General features: G+C 47.1%; 1 non-coding gene across 1 annotated transcript; it reads left to right on the top strand.

Moving 5' to 3' along the window:
- Positions 1 to 15,057: 15,057 nt before the first annotated feature.
- LOC117802103 lies at positions 15,058 to 15,167 on the top strand. Its single transcript, XR_004625159.1, has one exon. It is a non-coding gene; the product is annotated as a U6 spliceosomal RNA (small nuclear RNA).
- Positions 15,168 to 15,421: the final 254 nt, after the last annotated feature.

Below are 15,421 nucleotides of genomic sequence, written 5' to 3' on the forward strand. Positions count from 1 at the left end.
AGTATATCCTTAGTTTTTGATTTAACATTCCATGATTCATTAGTCGCGTATAACACCCAGTGCACCATGCAATACATGCCCTGCTTAATACCCATCACCGGCCTATCCCAGTCCCCTCCCCCCCGAAGCCTTCAGTTTGTTTCCCAGAGTCCACAGTCTCTCATAGTTCATTCCCCCTTCTGTAACCCCCCCTTCATTCTTCCCTTTCTTCTCCTACTGATCTTATTTCTTATGTTCCATAAATGAGTGAAACCAGGGCGCCTGGGTGGCTCAGTCGTTAAGCGTCTGCCTTCGGCTCAGGGCATGATCCCAGAGTCCTGGGATCGAGCCCCACGTCAGGCTCCTTCACTGGGAGCCTGCTTCTTCCTCTCCCACTCCCCCTGCTTGTGTTCCCTCTCTCGCTGTCTATTTCTCTCTCTGTCAAATAAATAAATAAAATCTTTAAAAAATAAAAAATAAAAAATAAAAAAATAAATGAGTGAAACCATATGATAATTGTGTTTCTCTGCTTGACTTATTTCACTTAGCATAATCTCCTCCAGTGCCGTCCATGTTGCAGAAATGTTGAGAACTCGTTCTTTCTGATAGCTGAGTAATATTCCATTGTAGATATGGACCACAGCTTCTTAATCCAGTCAGCCCTAGGCAACTAAGAGACCACCATGATTTTTAAACAGCCACTACTTCCCCATTAATCTCCACCTTTCCAGGTCAAGTACCAGTTTCTGACCCCTCACCAGCTGCTCACCTCCGGTTAGTCCCCAGTGCCTGGGGCTACATGTGACACAGAGCCTCTGGGCTGGCCGGGGAGGAACACAGGCCTGACATCTACAATCTGAGTGAGACACTGCAAGTGTGGGAGATGATGCAGCAAAAACTTCAGAGCAGGCAGCCCCAAGGGCCCATCCCTCCACAGAGAACCAGAAAAAACGGGCAAAACTGTCAGAATCAACTTTGTTAGAACTCCGGAAAAGAGTCAAAGGTTTATAGCAAGCAAATGAAATCAAGAAAAGGCTGAACTAGAGCATTATGGAAATCCCTGTCAAATGTAAGCTGACCATAAGCTGTGGGACCAGAGACCTTTGAGACCCTGTAGAACGAGTGCAATCCTTAATCAGAATGGCTCCTCACACTGGCTTTGCTGGCAGCTGGGCCAGCTGTATTTGCTAGCGTTTGCGTGTGGTCCACTCTGCTCCTTCCATAGGGCCTAGTGGTAGACCAGCACTCCCAAACCCATGCATCTCAGTTCATGTGTTGAATCTAAAGGCTAGACATTATATGAATCCCATTACATTCCCTTTTATTTATGTAAGCCCCAAGTCTCCTGTCTTTCAAAATCTTCCGAAGTTTTTATTTTACTATCCAGCTCACAGGCTACCCCTTCCAGATTTCTGTTTTCTATAATTTCTAAAGCATTCTGCCTATGTCTTCCTAAAATTATTGATTAAAAAGTGTCAAGCAAGACTGGATCAATACAGAGTCCCAGGCACAACATGCAAGGCTTCCATTCGAATAATCCTGGTTCTGTGGGTACATTTATCCATCAACGACAACCCACACAAGGTCTAATACCCCCAGAAGTTGTACTCAGAAAGGAAAAATTAGTTTATTTTTGCTTGATTTATCTTTTTAAAAATCTACTCCAGAATTTTGCTTAAAACTGACTTGAGACGTGTTTAGTTTCTTCAATTTCTCTTTCTCCTCTTAGAAAACTGATCCAGTTGTCCAGGCCCTGCCTGCTAGGAGGGCTGTGGGCTGGCCTAAAGTCTTGTCTCTGGACAGAAGTTCCAGAGCACCAAAGGAGCTGTGGTGAGTGCAGAAGCCCTTCCTCCATGCTGACGAAATCACAGAGGAGTGAGAGACTCTGGCTGCCTGGAGAAATGAACAACTCCAGGTTGCCTTCCTGGACTGGCAAAAAAGGAGGCCAAGTGGGGGGGATGTTCATTCCTTCTCCCCTCTGTGTCCTGGTCACACCTGTCCCACAAGACCCTGCTCACTCACCATCCCTCACTCATTTCTCCAGCCAGAAGGAATCTTAAAGAACTTTCATAATACGTTCTCTGTATTTCTATTAGAGCACAGTGAACTCTCTACCTTGTGTTGAAAGCTCAGGTCATAATTAAAGGAAGACTGCATTGAAAGCACTAGGCTTAAGTCCAAACTCTGACACTTACCAGTTCCTGATCTCTGTAAGCTTCAGTGTGTTCATGCCTAAAATGGAAATACCATTAGTACCTATTTTATAGAATTACCATAGGATTAAATGAGATAACGCTTGTTAGCACAGTGCTTAGCACTTAGAACTCACGTTGTCTCTCTCTTATAAGCTGGATGTGGCACCCAGAAACAATGCAATCACTTTGAATGGATAGGATGACTGGAGCTGGGGCAGCCATTTTGTAGCCATGCAGCAGCAAGCATGAGGATAGACCAAAAGAATTACGATCAACAGTTATCACAGAACCCCTGAATCAAACCACAGCTTAATATTATGTGAGAAAAAAAAATGTTTGTTGAAGACACTAAACCAGTTTTTCTGCCACTTTTAGCCAGCCTGCCCTAACTCAAGCCACTAACTATGTATGATTCGTCTTAAGTTACACAGCCGCTTGATAAAGAAAGTCAGAAGTTTGTAGTGCATATGTGGGGAATAGATGTCTCGTGTGTGTATGTGTGTGTGTACTCAGGTGCCTCAGGAAAATTCAAGCCGTTTGTTCACGAGCCAATTCTGTGCCTCATTACTGGGCAAGACCACTGCGAGCGTCTTCTCCTTTGCATGTGGGGGTAGCAGGCAGCAGGTGTTTCTGGTAGGACAGTTGTGAGGTGGGGGCCTTCCACATGCTCACTTCCTAAGCTGAAAGGAAGCTCCTTGCTAGCTGAAGGAGAGGCCACAGCAAAGGCCAGTGTTGCAGGTGTGGGCCCCACTACATCAGAATGCCCTGGGGCATTCTGAAAAAGGGAAGGCAAACCAGGTACAGGGCAGTTGGTGAGGGAGGGAGCCAGGAAACCCTCAAAGATTCGACCTGTAATTTGAAGCAGGATCAAAAGCCGGGGGAGTGGGTGGCTCCCGCTCACCTTCCCCAGCCCCTGGGGATATACAAGCACAGTTGGAAAACCTCCAGTTCTCACTCAAAACCAAGGGACCCAACAAGCACAGCAGAGGGGAGGGACGCAGCAGTGCGGCCCCAGGGGAAAGGCATAGCTGGCTTGCAGGCTGGCACGGAGGGTGGTGGGAGCTGCACACTCTGGCAGGTGGACGAGGCAGGGAAGGGGCTACCAATGAAGAAGGGCAGGGTGACGGGGAAGCAGCTCCTGTCCCGTCCTGAGATGGCAGGGCCCAGTGCTCTGGCCCACCTGCATACCAATCCCCCTCCCAGCACTGCTGGCACAGGGGCATTGGGGGGGTGCTGAGGGCCGGCAGGGGGTGGTGCTGGCAGGGCTCTGTCTGCACAGGTGGTCACCCTGAGGCAGACAGATGTGAGAGGCTGCCAACACCGTCCCCCACACCATCCCAGCACCCAGGACCTGAAAGCTTCTAGATCTTGCCCTTGGGGATGTGAGAGCAGTCTCGCACTTGTTCAGCTACACGAGAGGGGGCAGTGTAAGTGCGGGTTTGCTCCCAGCTTCAGTTATCCCATCCGCAAGTGGCTTGGATATCTCCAGATGAACAGAGGTGTGGGGCGGGAGTGGGGGCCTCATGGAACTTTCCAGCGTGTGGGAAACCTTTTGTATTAATGTGGGTGATATTTACCTGGATGCATGTATACATAAAAATTCATCCAGCTGTGTGTGTAAGATTGTGTGCTTCACTACATGTTCAAATAAGGCCCTGCCTGCCTTAGAAATAGTGGGAGAGGTGGCCTCTGGTATGGTCTGGTCTAAGCGGCCCAGGGCAAATCTTCTCCAAAGACATTCACTCCACCCCATTCCCTCTCCCATTGGTGCTAGAAATTCTGTTACAAATGATCGCCTTTAGCTTAAAGCTCTGTCTTAAATCCATACAGCAGAAAGAGTAATCTGTTTCCCTATCTCACGGGCACCTCACGGGGAGGACGGGGTGGACTGAATATACACTTTTCCCACATCTTATCTTAGCCCACAGCAGACTGTGTGTGAAGAGCTTTACTCCTCCCTCTGGGAGAGAGAAAGGAACGGAGGAAGAAGCAAGCCACCCACCTGGCCCCCTACAGGCCAGGACCTTGGGAGACTGAGTGCAGGGGAACCAGACTGAGAAGATGACAGTAGGGGGTCCTGGGGCCCTAATGAGGGAGGGGCCAGGCTCAGGGACAGCCACATGTCCAGCTGGCCCCTGCTGCTAGGTGTATATATAACTCCAGTCTGATCTGTCCCATTTGAATCAACCAAGGGGAAGCTAGCCCGAGAGCTCACCAAACTTCAACCTGGGGCCTCCAAGGAGAAGTCAGTAGCCCACATTTTGAGAATGTGGATTAACTACTTTTTAATAACCCAAATTATCTCCCCCCAACATAATAGGAGTTGTATCCTTAGTAGAAAATTCATAATATCCAAAGTTACTATGAATTGAAGAATATTTTAAAATTCTTTGCACTTACCAGCCGTGACAAAATCCACCTGTGTTTGAAAAACCATTCTACGTAAGTGCGTACAGTGAGGGGCTTCAGTCTCCAGCTGCCCCCGGTGCCCCAGCTCTCCCAGTGCAGTGGGGGCCAAGCATACTGACAGAGATGAGAAAGACAACTGGAAGGGAGGGAAAACCAGCAATAACAAGTGATGTAAAGGACATCTCCCCTGTGCTGAGTGAGTCACTCTGTGACACAAGGCCACAGAACCAGGTCTCTAAGGTCACAACTGTGGTTCCCTGCTTTTACTATTTCGAAGCAGATAAAAAGAAAGTCACCAACATCCCTAGAACGCCAAGGAAATGAAGGAAGCAGCAAAGAAATAAGATCGGAGATCAGGCAGAATGCACGCCAGCAACTTGCCCTTAACTTTGGCTTGTAGGCTACAGTGAGGCAGGCTGTTTGGCCCTCAGCTCCGGGGGGACAGCAATGGGCCCAGGCAAGGCCCCCAAAGTCTGTGAGAACCTGAAGATGTTGACAAGTACTGTCCATAGCACAGCCAAAAAGGAAGCCCACCCTCGAAATATATCTACATGTAAAAGAAGCGGCTTTGTTTTTATGTGTGGGCACACATATATAAACATACATACACAAAAGAAGGAGAAAAATAGCTTTCTTTATACCAAGTTCTTCATAGAAATGGAGCAAGTTTGAAATTAGTGGAAGATTAGCTGGAAGGATGCCCTCTAACCTAGAAAAAATCAGTATTGGCTTCCTTAGGGTGCTGGAACTATGAATCGTTCTTTTCTACCTTTTGGCTTCTTCCAAATTTTGTACAATGAGCACGTGAGTTAACAAGGGATGAATATGTTACATTTATAATTGAACTTTTAATCCCAAAGAAATTCATAAAGTGCAAGAGAGTCATTAAAGGCCCAAAAAGAAAACCATCCTCTAGAGACAGAGGGGGAAACTGAGGCCTGGAGCAACAGGTGGGTCATCTTGAGACTGGTCTCTTGTCCTTGGTCTCTGCATGTTTGCTCAGCAAAGCCGGCCCAGGAAGAGCAGCTTGCAAGCAGAACAGTCCAACTCTCCCACTTTCTGGCACTAAGACTAATTCACTGGGTCTTTATAATTTAGAAAATGGAGGCTGGTCTAGTCACAAAGTTCTCAAATGCAAGTAAGGGTGAGAGCAAAGCAGGCTTGTCCAAGTACGGGCTGGGATGTGGAGAGAGGTGGGCAGCTCTGTCTGTCCCAGTTCTCTCCCACAGAAGCTCTTCATTAAGCAAAATGAGAAGACCATGGCATGCGGAAATTAGACCAACATTCAGTTCACATGCTCGCTTATTCCAAAGGCATATGTATTCACCACGTAACCAAGTCAAAGTGGAGCTAGACACATGTCTCCAGGAGACTGGCCAAGGTGACAGGTGTATTCAGTTACTGACAGCTCAGTTCCTTACGTTTCTACGTTTTCAGCTTCTAGATATGCGGATCAAATTCTCCATTTTTAATCAGCTATAATTGCAAAATATTCTAAGGATTTGCTCAACGTGCATCAAGAAGACATGTTATCAAGATGTTTGGCTCTAGGGTGGAAATGGAGTTTTCATTAGATGAGGCAGAGTGGGTCTGGGGAGGCAGCACCTGGGCGCCTGTGGGACCCAGGTCAGTTCGGACATCAGGTATGGGGGGCAGCAGAATGCCTCCCTGCTGTCGCCTACCCCTCGGGGTGCTGGTGCTCTTGGCCCCCTTCCTTTATCTACATTTCAGGCTCGAAGGCATAAATGCATTTCCCAAGGGTCCTCGGTGCTGTTCCGGTTCCGCCAACAGGACACACTGCCATCGGGTATGGACTGCACCAGCGACAGAGGTCCTCATCCTGCGGCACGGTGGCCGGTGAACGAGCTCAGCAGAGAAGGCGTTCGCAGTGCTGGGTCTCACATCCTGGTGCCGAGGACATGGGTTACAGCCATGGTTGGCAGGAGCCCGGAGCTTCCTGACCCCCGCAGAACAGCTCTACTGTCTGACCTTAACACCAGTAGTTGGGGTGGGGGCAACCTTGCTTTCCTGTCTCTAGGCCATCCGGTGACTTTGAAGACCCCTAATTCCTTAGAACAATAGAGTGGCTTCTGTTTCCTGAACTCTATCTTGAGTCAAACCTGCTCAGAGTTCCAAGCTGTGGATGAGGGTCCACTAACTCCCTGCCCACCCTTCGGAACAAGGAGGCCCGTGGCTCCTTTGTCCTGCAGTGTCCATCTCCTTGCCGTGTTCTCCCCTCCACCTGCCACCATGTGCCCCAGGCCTCTGGCTGCTTGCATGCCTCTGTGTTCTATTGTCTCTCTCCTCCACCCCCAGCTGTGAGAGCAGCTTTCTTTTCTTTTTTTTTTTTAAAGATTTTATTTATTTATTTGACAGAGATAGAGACAGCCAGTGAGAGAGGACACAAGCAGGGGGAGTGGGAGAGGAAGAAGCAGGCTCATAGCAGCGGAGCCTGATGTGGGGGCTCGATCCCATAACGCCGGGATCACGCCCTGAGCCGAAGGCAGACGCTTAACCGCTGTGCCACCCAGGCGCCCCTGAGAGCAGCTTTCTGTCCCCAACTGTATGTTGTCGCTGCTCTGGCAGCTTTCTCTGATCCCAAATGAGACCGTGCTTTCTCTGGGTCCTGCCCCCAACTAACTGCCCCCATTGGCTTCCCGAGATGTCACCCCTTCCACCTCCCAGAGCCTTGCCTTAGAGATGGACTCTGCTCTGCTTTCCGCCCCCCTCCTCACCCCAATCAGTTCCACCCTTCTGACTCTACGGGGGCCCAAAATATTTATCATAATTACCCAGGCTATAAAAATGATCGGCCCCACATCCTGATAGGACGCTTCCTGTTCCGACAGGTCAGTGAGCACTGGCATCCTGGCACAACCCCCAAGTGAGAATCGTCCATGTTTAAGGAACCGCATCGCAGAAATGGTGAGATAAGAACAGAATAATGGAGGCTCTGGGAGAGAGCGGGGCGCGGGGGACGGGCTCAGGACAGAATTGTTAAATAAGCGCCACATTTATGCAAATATCTCGGGCCAGCTGCATAATCTCTTCTTTGCTTTTCAGGGTCTATAAATATCTCAGGAAAATGAGACAATGGCATGGAGCTTCCTGATGTCGCTTTCCTTAGTTCCTGGGGGTAAATTCACTGCCCTGGGGAGAGGCCCAGAGAGGGAGGACCCGGCCAGCAGGAGGGCACCGAGATCAGGTCAAACACCGGCTCACGGGGCTCCTTGTGGCTGAGTGCCCCCACCCCTACCTACAAGGCAGTGCTATGGGCAGGACAGCCCTCTCTGCCTTTGCCACCCGCACACAGGCAAGCCATGGTTTCCTGGCCACCACCCAGTGACCCTCTAGCCAGCAGGACCTCAACGTGTCACCAGTTTAAGTTTGGGCAGAAAATTCTTTCTTGCACAGCGCAGCCCCTCCACGCCACGGAGGCCTCTCCTGGCATATGAGCACTTGCTGAACATAATGAGTAATACTGAGGTAGACCACCGTCGTCTTCCTTGAAAAGCTGCTAAGCACCTGGCGGAGCGAGGCTAGAGCCTACAGGGTCACAGCGGGGCAGACCCAGGCACAAGGGCACACAGAGGACGCAGTACCCGCCAAGGCCAGCGCGGAGAGGAGCAGGTCCTTGTCCTCAAGTCCCACTGGGGGTTGAGAAGGAATTCACCAATGAGAGCCAAGCGACTAAGAGGAGGCTCTGAAAGGACCTCAAGTCCCCTCAGGGTGGACTAGCCGCCAATAGCCGAGGCCCACCTCTGAAGGGGCCACTTCAAAGTCCAGAAGAGATACGCCCCATGGGGGTCTGAAGGTGGCCTTGCTGTCAACTCTGCCTTCTGCTGGGCTCTCAGGTACACCATAGTTATTAGATAGCGATTCTCCTACTGCAAATGTCAGAGTCAAGGTCAGGACTGTCATCCAAGACTAAGCACTAAGAACCATTAAACAATTTGAGCTATCACACTATCATTTATATCACGGAAAATACAGAAATCCAGTTTCTCCTTACATAATTCATATGGGGCATAGATCAAATTAATAAACACGCTGACCTCTTTCTTGAAAAATAAATGGCTCTAGTTTAAAGTATTAAAGTGGTAGATTTATGGGGGACACTGACGATTGATTTAAGAGAACTAATTAGGCCATAACATGCATAATCGTGTTCTGTCAAACGAACACCGTAGGAACGGAAACTGACATCTGCAAATGTATTTCCTGAAACTTCAGAAACCCTAGGTATTCAAAAACTTATTTCAGAAGAGAACTGGATAATAGCAAAGACACATGGGTAAATGCTTGATTTTTAATCAAAGATGAGCAATAGATTAAACCCCAGGGACTGAAAAATGGGAACACAGCAGTTTTCTCCCTACTTGTCAGACCCTTCCCTCCCACGGGTGACTTTCAGGGATGCTACTGAGCTCTGTTAACCATGTACAGCCTGACTGCGAGTCTTTCCTTTGGGCCCTGGAGGGCCACATAAGGGCTTCTTGGGCATAGTCACTGATTTTATCCAAGGGATATTTAACGAGCACCTACTGTGTGCCAGGTACTGTGCTCGGCAAGGTAGAGTGTTGCAGGACACTGGTGTTGAATAAGTCCCTCGCTTTTGTGGGGCTTGGGGACCAAAAGAACAAACTCTTCTGAGAACCAACTGTTTTTAGAAGACTGTAGGTAACACTGAAGTGTCCTAAACCCCCCCCCCCCCGGTTTGTAGTTCAGTGGGTTCGGTTGGAAGCAGCACAGAGCAGTTAACCTGTTTGCGGAGTCGGCGCAGGAGTTGGGCCACAAATGCTTTCACTCCGGAGAGTGCTTTGAGCTCAGCCTGTGGGGTAGGAAGAAGACATATATGGAATAGAAGCCAAGGTCCCATTTTCAAGGACTCTACTGTTGAGTAACTTGGGAGCAAAACCGTAAGAATTAAATAATCGTAACAGATGGTACTAGAGCAGTCACGAGGGTTACTGCAAAGGCAAGAAGAAGACTCAGAGGACTCTTAAGAAAATGAAAAGGCAAGATACAAACTGCAAGAACTGTCCTCATTTCAATAATAGTAAAATAAGCAACCCAATCTTAACAACAGGCAAACGACTTAACAGACATACATGAATGGGTAATAAGCACATGAAAAGATGCTCAGTCTCATTAGTCACTGTGGCAATGCAAATTAAAACCATGCTTAGATACCGCCTCACCCTCACCAACACGGCTAATACTGAAAAGACTGACCATACCAGGTGTCACGTGTTTCTGGGGAAAACTCAGAATGGGGCAAACACTTTGAAAAAGAGTTTAGTAGTATTGGAGTCTATCTATGAACAAGCAATTTTTCTATTTATCCAATAGAAATGAAAACATCTGTCCACTCAAAAACTAATACAAGAATGTTCATACGTGGCAGCTTCACTCATAACGACAAAAAGCTGGAACTAACTCAGAGGTCCATCAAGAGGTGAGTGGACAAGCACATTCAACTGAAGGCTGTCTGTCCAGCAACAGACAGAACTATTGACACACAACTGTGTATTCCATGTGTGTGACAGTCTAGCTTCTGTGATAGAAGCTGGAGCCGTGGGTGCCCCCAGGGGTTGGGGAGGGCCTGGGAGGCGGGCAGGAGGGACCACACCTGGAGATGGAAGCATTCCATGTCTTGACTGGAGTGGAGGTTTCACAGGTGTGTGTATTCATCCAAACTCATCCAGCTGAACTCTTAAGATCTATGTGTTTCATTTTATGTAAATTATACTCAATTAAAAAAGGAAGATGTTAGACAGGGAGGGGGCAAATCTGCATAGGAGCCCAGGATCCCCTGGGGAGAGGAGAGGTGGGCACCTTCTTCTTTTTGAAGTCTCGTTCCTAACAGACCATCTCAATTAAGAGCAGTGGCAGCAGAAGAGGCAAGGGGCCTCCAGAGAGGAAAGGGGTGTCTGCCCTGGGGATCCAGCACAACCCCAGTCTCGGATGGGAGGAGGGGCCATTTGAGGCAGGGCACAAAGGTTTGACCAGTGGGCGCAGAGTAAAATGAGGGTCTGATAGGTTGGATGTGCTGAGAGCCCTGCTGGGGCTCTGCCGGGGGAACCTGGAACCAGGAGAATCAGGGGTCATTGGGAGACCCATCAGAAGAATGAGCTCCCAAACGCCCATCTGAAGTTGGCTCTAAAATAGAATGAAGGTTGACTCCGTGAAAAAAGTAATGTTTTGTACAATTTAGGAGTTCATTGGATAGTTTTCTTCTAATACTAGCCTTGACCAATATACCCATGCTTTCTGAACGGATTCTTGCATGCCTCACTTATTATTTATTGAATTATGATTGAAATGTAGTTGGCATCTATCACATGCCGGGCTCTGTGCTGGGCACTGAGGTCCTGCAGTGCACATAATCGATAAATCCTTGCACTCATGATGGGAGACAAACAAAGTCTCCAAGGAATCAGGTGGAGACAAGGGGCAGAAAATGAAGCAAAAGGAGAAAGAAGAGGACCGTGGACCACAGTGTAGGGGAAGGGTCTATGGTACAAAGTGGGGCAGGGAAAGCTTCTGTAAGACCGCGTGGAGCACTCACCCCAGGGAAGCGAACACGCCAGGCTGGGGTGAGTGTGTGCGTGCTGCTTGAAGTGACTGATGCAATGAGCAGGACGTTAGCCAGGTGAAGGGGACTGATACTGAGTGTGGTGGGGAGCCACGGAAAGGTTTGACCCCAACAGGGAGTAGAGCCAACACTCTAAGGTGTTTCAACAGCAGACCATGGGAAGGTAGGGCTCTTCTCACTTTGGGGAATTTTAACTTCCACCTGCCTGTCAGCAGCAAGCTGTCCCCCAGGAGCAGCAGACTCCTGAGGGCGCGGCTTCTCTCCCTGCCCCTCACCTGTGTCAGTAACACAGCAGGCACTCAGCGTGGGTGAGACAGACTAGGGTCGGACCCACCCCCACAGCCCGGAATCTCTATCCCTTCCTGTAAAGCAGACGGCAGCTTCTGAGTGGCAATCTTGGGTCCAGTCCACGAGCAGCAGGCCACTCTGTGAGGTGGCCCTTCCTGAGGCAGAGCGGCAACCAGGACCCTGGGCCAGGGCAACTCTTGGCACAGCAGAAGCCGCCAGACTGCCCAGGATGTCCCCACATCCCGACGACAGGGCACCTTGTGGGGTCGCCTGGGTTGTGCTGGCGGCAGTCAGGGCCTACAGCAGAGGAGTGAGCCGAGCCTTAACAACCGGCATGCTCTGCTTGAGAAACTCGAATGAGCGTGTTCCTGTTAGCTTTCCCGGCATACGGTGAGCATGAAATGAGACGTTTCACCAAGAACCCATTTGCTTCTTTGCCAGGAGAAAACCCGGCAGGACCTGGCTCTCCAGGGCCATCGGCTGACAGCACTAATGAATGGACAAAGGTGCACCTTTCGGTTGGCCCTAGGTACCTGGGCCAGGTGACCAGCCCAACCTCATGCCTGCCAGCCTGGCAGAGGAGGCCTCTCCTCCCTGCCCCGTCCCCCCTTCCAGTCAGTACTGAGATAACCAGGCTTCTGAAGGTGCACTTTACTCCGTTGCTCTTGGGCACAGAAACTATAAGGAAGCTTCACGAAAACATCAAAGTGCCTTTTAAAAAGTTGGAATATTTGTGCTTTACCATTTTTGCCCCAGAAACACTTAGAATTAAGAATTGGTTTGTTTGCTGCTCTAGAAAATCAGACTGTTTGAGTCAAAGCTTACAAGAAAACGTGTGATTTCCCAAAACAGTAAATATTTTAATGTGTTGGACTCATGCTTAAGGCACTGATATAGCCTGTGACAGTATGCCCATCTTTCTATAAATTACGCCTTCTATGTTTGATTTTATTAAAGAGAATTAAAGGGGCGCCTGGGTGGCTCAGTTAGTTAAGCATCTGCCTTCGGCTCAGGTCGTGATCTCAGGTTTGCTTGCGTTGGGCTCTCCGCTCAGCGGGAGTCTGCTTCTCCCTCTCCCTCTTCCTCTGGGCCCTCTCTCTCTCCCTCTCTCAAATAAATGAGTAAAATCTTTAAAAAATAAAAAAATAAGGAGAATTAAACTTGGGTTTACAGGATTTTCTGACATTTCTTAGGAAACTAGACCTGGAGCATCAGAAAACCAATGTCAGCCACTACTGTTAAAATTTGTGATTACTGTTGATGATTGAATTTCAAAACTGAAACAAATAAGAAGAGAATAAACACTCCTTTCATTCAATATTTATGTATTCCATGACCATTTATTAAGCACCGAATATTTGACAAGTGCCCCAAACCTTCTGGAAAGATCAAGGATTTGCACAATCTGTTAGAAAGTGGCTTGGACTGGGAATGAACCCTAGCCCTCAACCAGCAATGGGATCCTGACCCCAAGGATCACCTCCTTGTGACTCTAAAATGTTAAAGAATAACCAGGCTGGGCAGTACCTGGGCCTCCCATCAACCAGCTTGGTCCAGTGAGAAAAATTCACAAAGCATTTCGACCTGAAGTTTGTCTCTAATTTCTTGAGCTGTCTAGAAACAGTACAGACATTTTGGTTTTTAAAAAAAGAATTTAGAAAATCACCAACATAGAATTTTCTTGAGCAATAATAATGAAAGCAAAGGACATTGGTGACTCAATCAGTCAGCTGGGGTTTTTTTATTTGAAAAAACATATTCTTTCATATAACTTAACCCTCTCTCTTTAAGGTTATTGTTTCTAAGGTTGATATGCCAAATATTGCTTTGATCTGAGGAAATATTTTTAAACAAACCTACTGCATAATTTTTGGGCACATTATGGAGCTCTCTAGTATTGTTTGAATACCAGAGTGGGTTTTGATGCCTCTAATGCAAGCACAGGGACATGGAGAAATTCCCCTCTGGGACAAGAACTGTTTCTATTGGATAAATATTTTAATCAACTGTTTGGGACTTGATGGGGAAAGGGACGGATATTCAACAGAGAAACAGGAGGCCACACAGAACACAAGTCTTTTGCGAACAAACAGGAGCCAATATCATTCTGGAATCAATGTGGAAACTGTTCTCTTACCAAAACCCAGAATGAGACTTCTTGTATGATAGCAACTAAGGGCAGACAAGAAAGTTGCAAAACAGATGCAGCAGCCAGCTGTCATCCAATCATAGGTTCCAGAGCAGAACTAAGACCCCAGCAGGCCTTTTGCAGAGAGCAGCAGAGGCAGAGTTAATCTTCTTAGAGCCTATGCTGTTGGAAATAGAGAGTTGCAGAAATTTGTTGAAGATGTTCTATTTTAAGTCCTCCTATTGAGCAACTGCAGATAGAGAGACTGAGAGCTATCTCTGCAATTGGTATGGAAAGTCCTGATATAACAAAGCAAGAATCCCACAGCAGATGGTATGGGATAAAAACAGTGTGGGGTTCATGGGAGACAGACAACGGGAAAACCAGGCAGAGAAGCGTGATTTACTCATACCTGGCTAAATTAATTGTATGCTGTCTAGTGAGGAGGGATGGGAAATTAATACCAAAACTAAGCCATACTTCACTTGTAGAAATTATATGCTTATACATACCGTACAATCCTGAAGGTGCAGTAAACTGTACATTGTCTCCTTCTGCAATGTGGATTCAATCCTTTATAGTTAATACTTCCGTCTCTTAAAAAAAAATGTAAGAACATTGAACATTTCCTAGTATTGTAAAAAGACATATTGAGTCCAAAAGACTCATTGGACCCAAGTGGTAATTATAATCAAGCATTAGGTTCCTACAGAAGGACTATTGAATACACAGCATCTTAAAATTTAAAAATCTTGGCTGTTAAGCAGTGGGTGTCCTGCACATTCTAGTGCTGTCCAAGAAAAATATGATGTGAGCCACATATGTTTATTAACAAGGTAAAAAAAGCAAAACAACAACAATAAAAACAGGTAAAATTTGAAAGATAAATGGAAATAGGTAAAATTAATTTTAGTAGGTTTTATTTAACTCAATATATCCCAAATATTATTTCAACATGTAATCAATTGTAAAAACAATTGAGATATTTTATAATTTTTTTATATTCAGTCCGAAATCCAGTGAATATTTTATACTGACAGCACATCTCGGTTTAGACTAGCCAGACTGCAAAGTCCCAAGAGCCACAGTGGCTAGTGGCTGCAGATCAGACCACCCAGGTATATAGCATAGAGCACAGAGGAGACAAAACACTATAACCAAAGTGTGTTTGTCTAACATTGTTGGTTTTGTTGTTTATTCTGAGCAAATGAAGAATAGCTCCAAAGAGGAAAAAGCTAAATTTCTTATAATGTTTCTTCTGACAACATTTTTGCACTGGCGTGATCCGTAGATTTTATTTAAAGCTCCATAAATTCCCATGTTCCGTAAAAGCTTAACCAAAAAGGGAAATAATTTCTCCAAAGTGAGGGGCTAACTTGAGTGCTTGCATAATGAGTGTCCTGTGTCCCATTGATAGACCTAAATAGGAAAAGCAATATAAGCAGATCGTAATGCTTATTGTGCTCACTTCAGCAGCACATACACTAAAATTTGGAAGGATACGGAGAAGAGTAGCATGGCCCCTGCAGAAAGATCATAGTGCTTATTAAATCAAAAAGGAAGAGGTTCTCAGTTACACCTCTCTTCTCAGATACCAAGAGAAGTACCCATCTAAAATAAACCTGGCCTGCAAGCGTGTTAAAACCAAGAGGGAATCTTCACATGGGGCAAGGAGGTCATCTCTTGGAGAGGACAAGCAGAGAAGAGCTCATCGTGAGTGATCTATGGACCTGAACGAGATAATTGGCTGCTGTAAGAAAGACAGACACTAAGAATACACAGAAGCACACCTCTTACAAGCACGGTCAGCAAAACAGTGCCAGG

This window comes from Ailuropoda melanoleuca, chromosome 4 (assembly GCF_002007445.2).
Source record: "Ailuropoda melanoleuca isolate Jingjing chromosome 4, ASM200744v2, whole genome shotgun sequence".
NCBI lineage: Eukaryota > Metazoa > Chordata > Mammalia > Carnivora > Ursidae > Ailuropoda > Ailuropoda melanoleuca.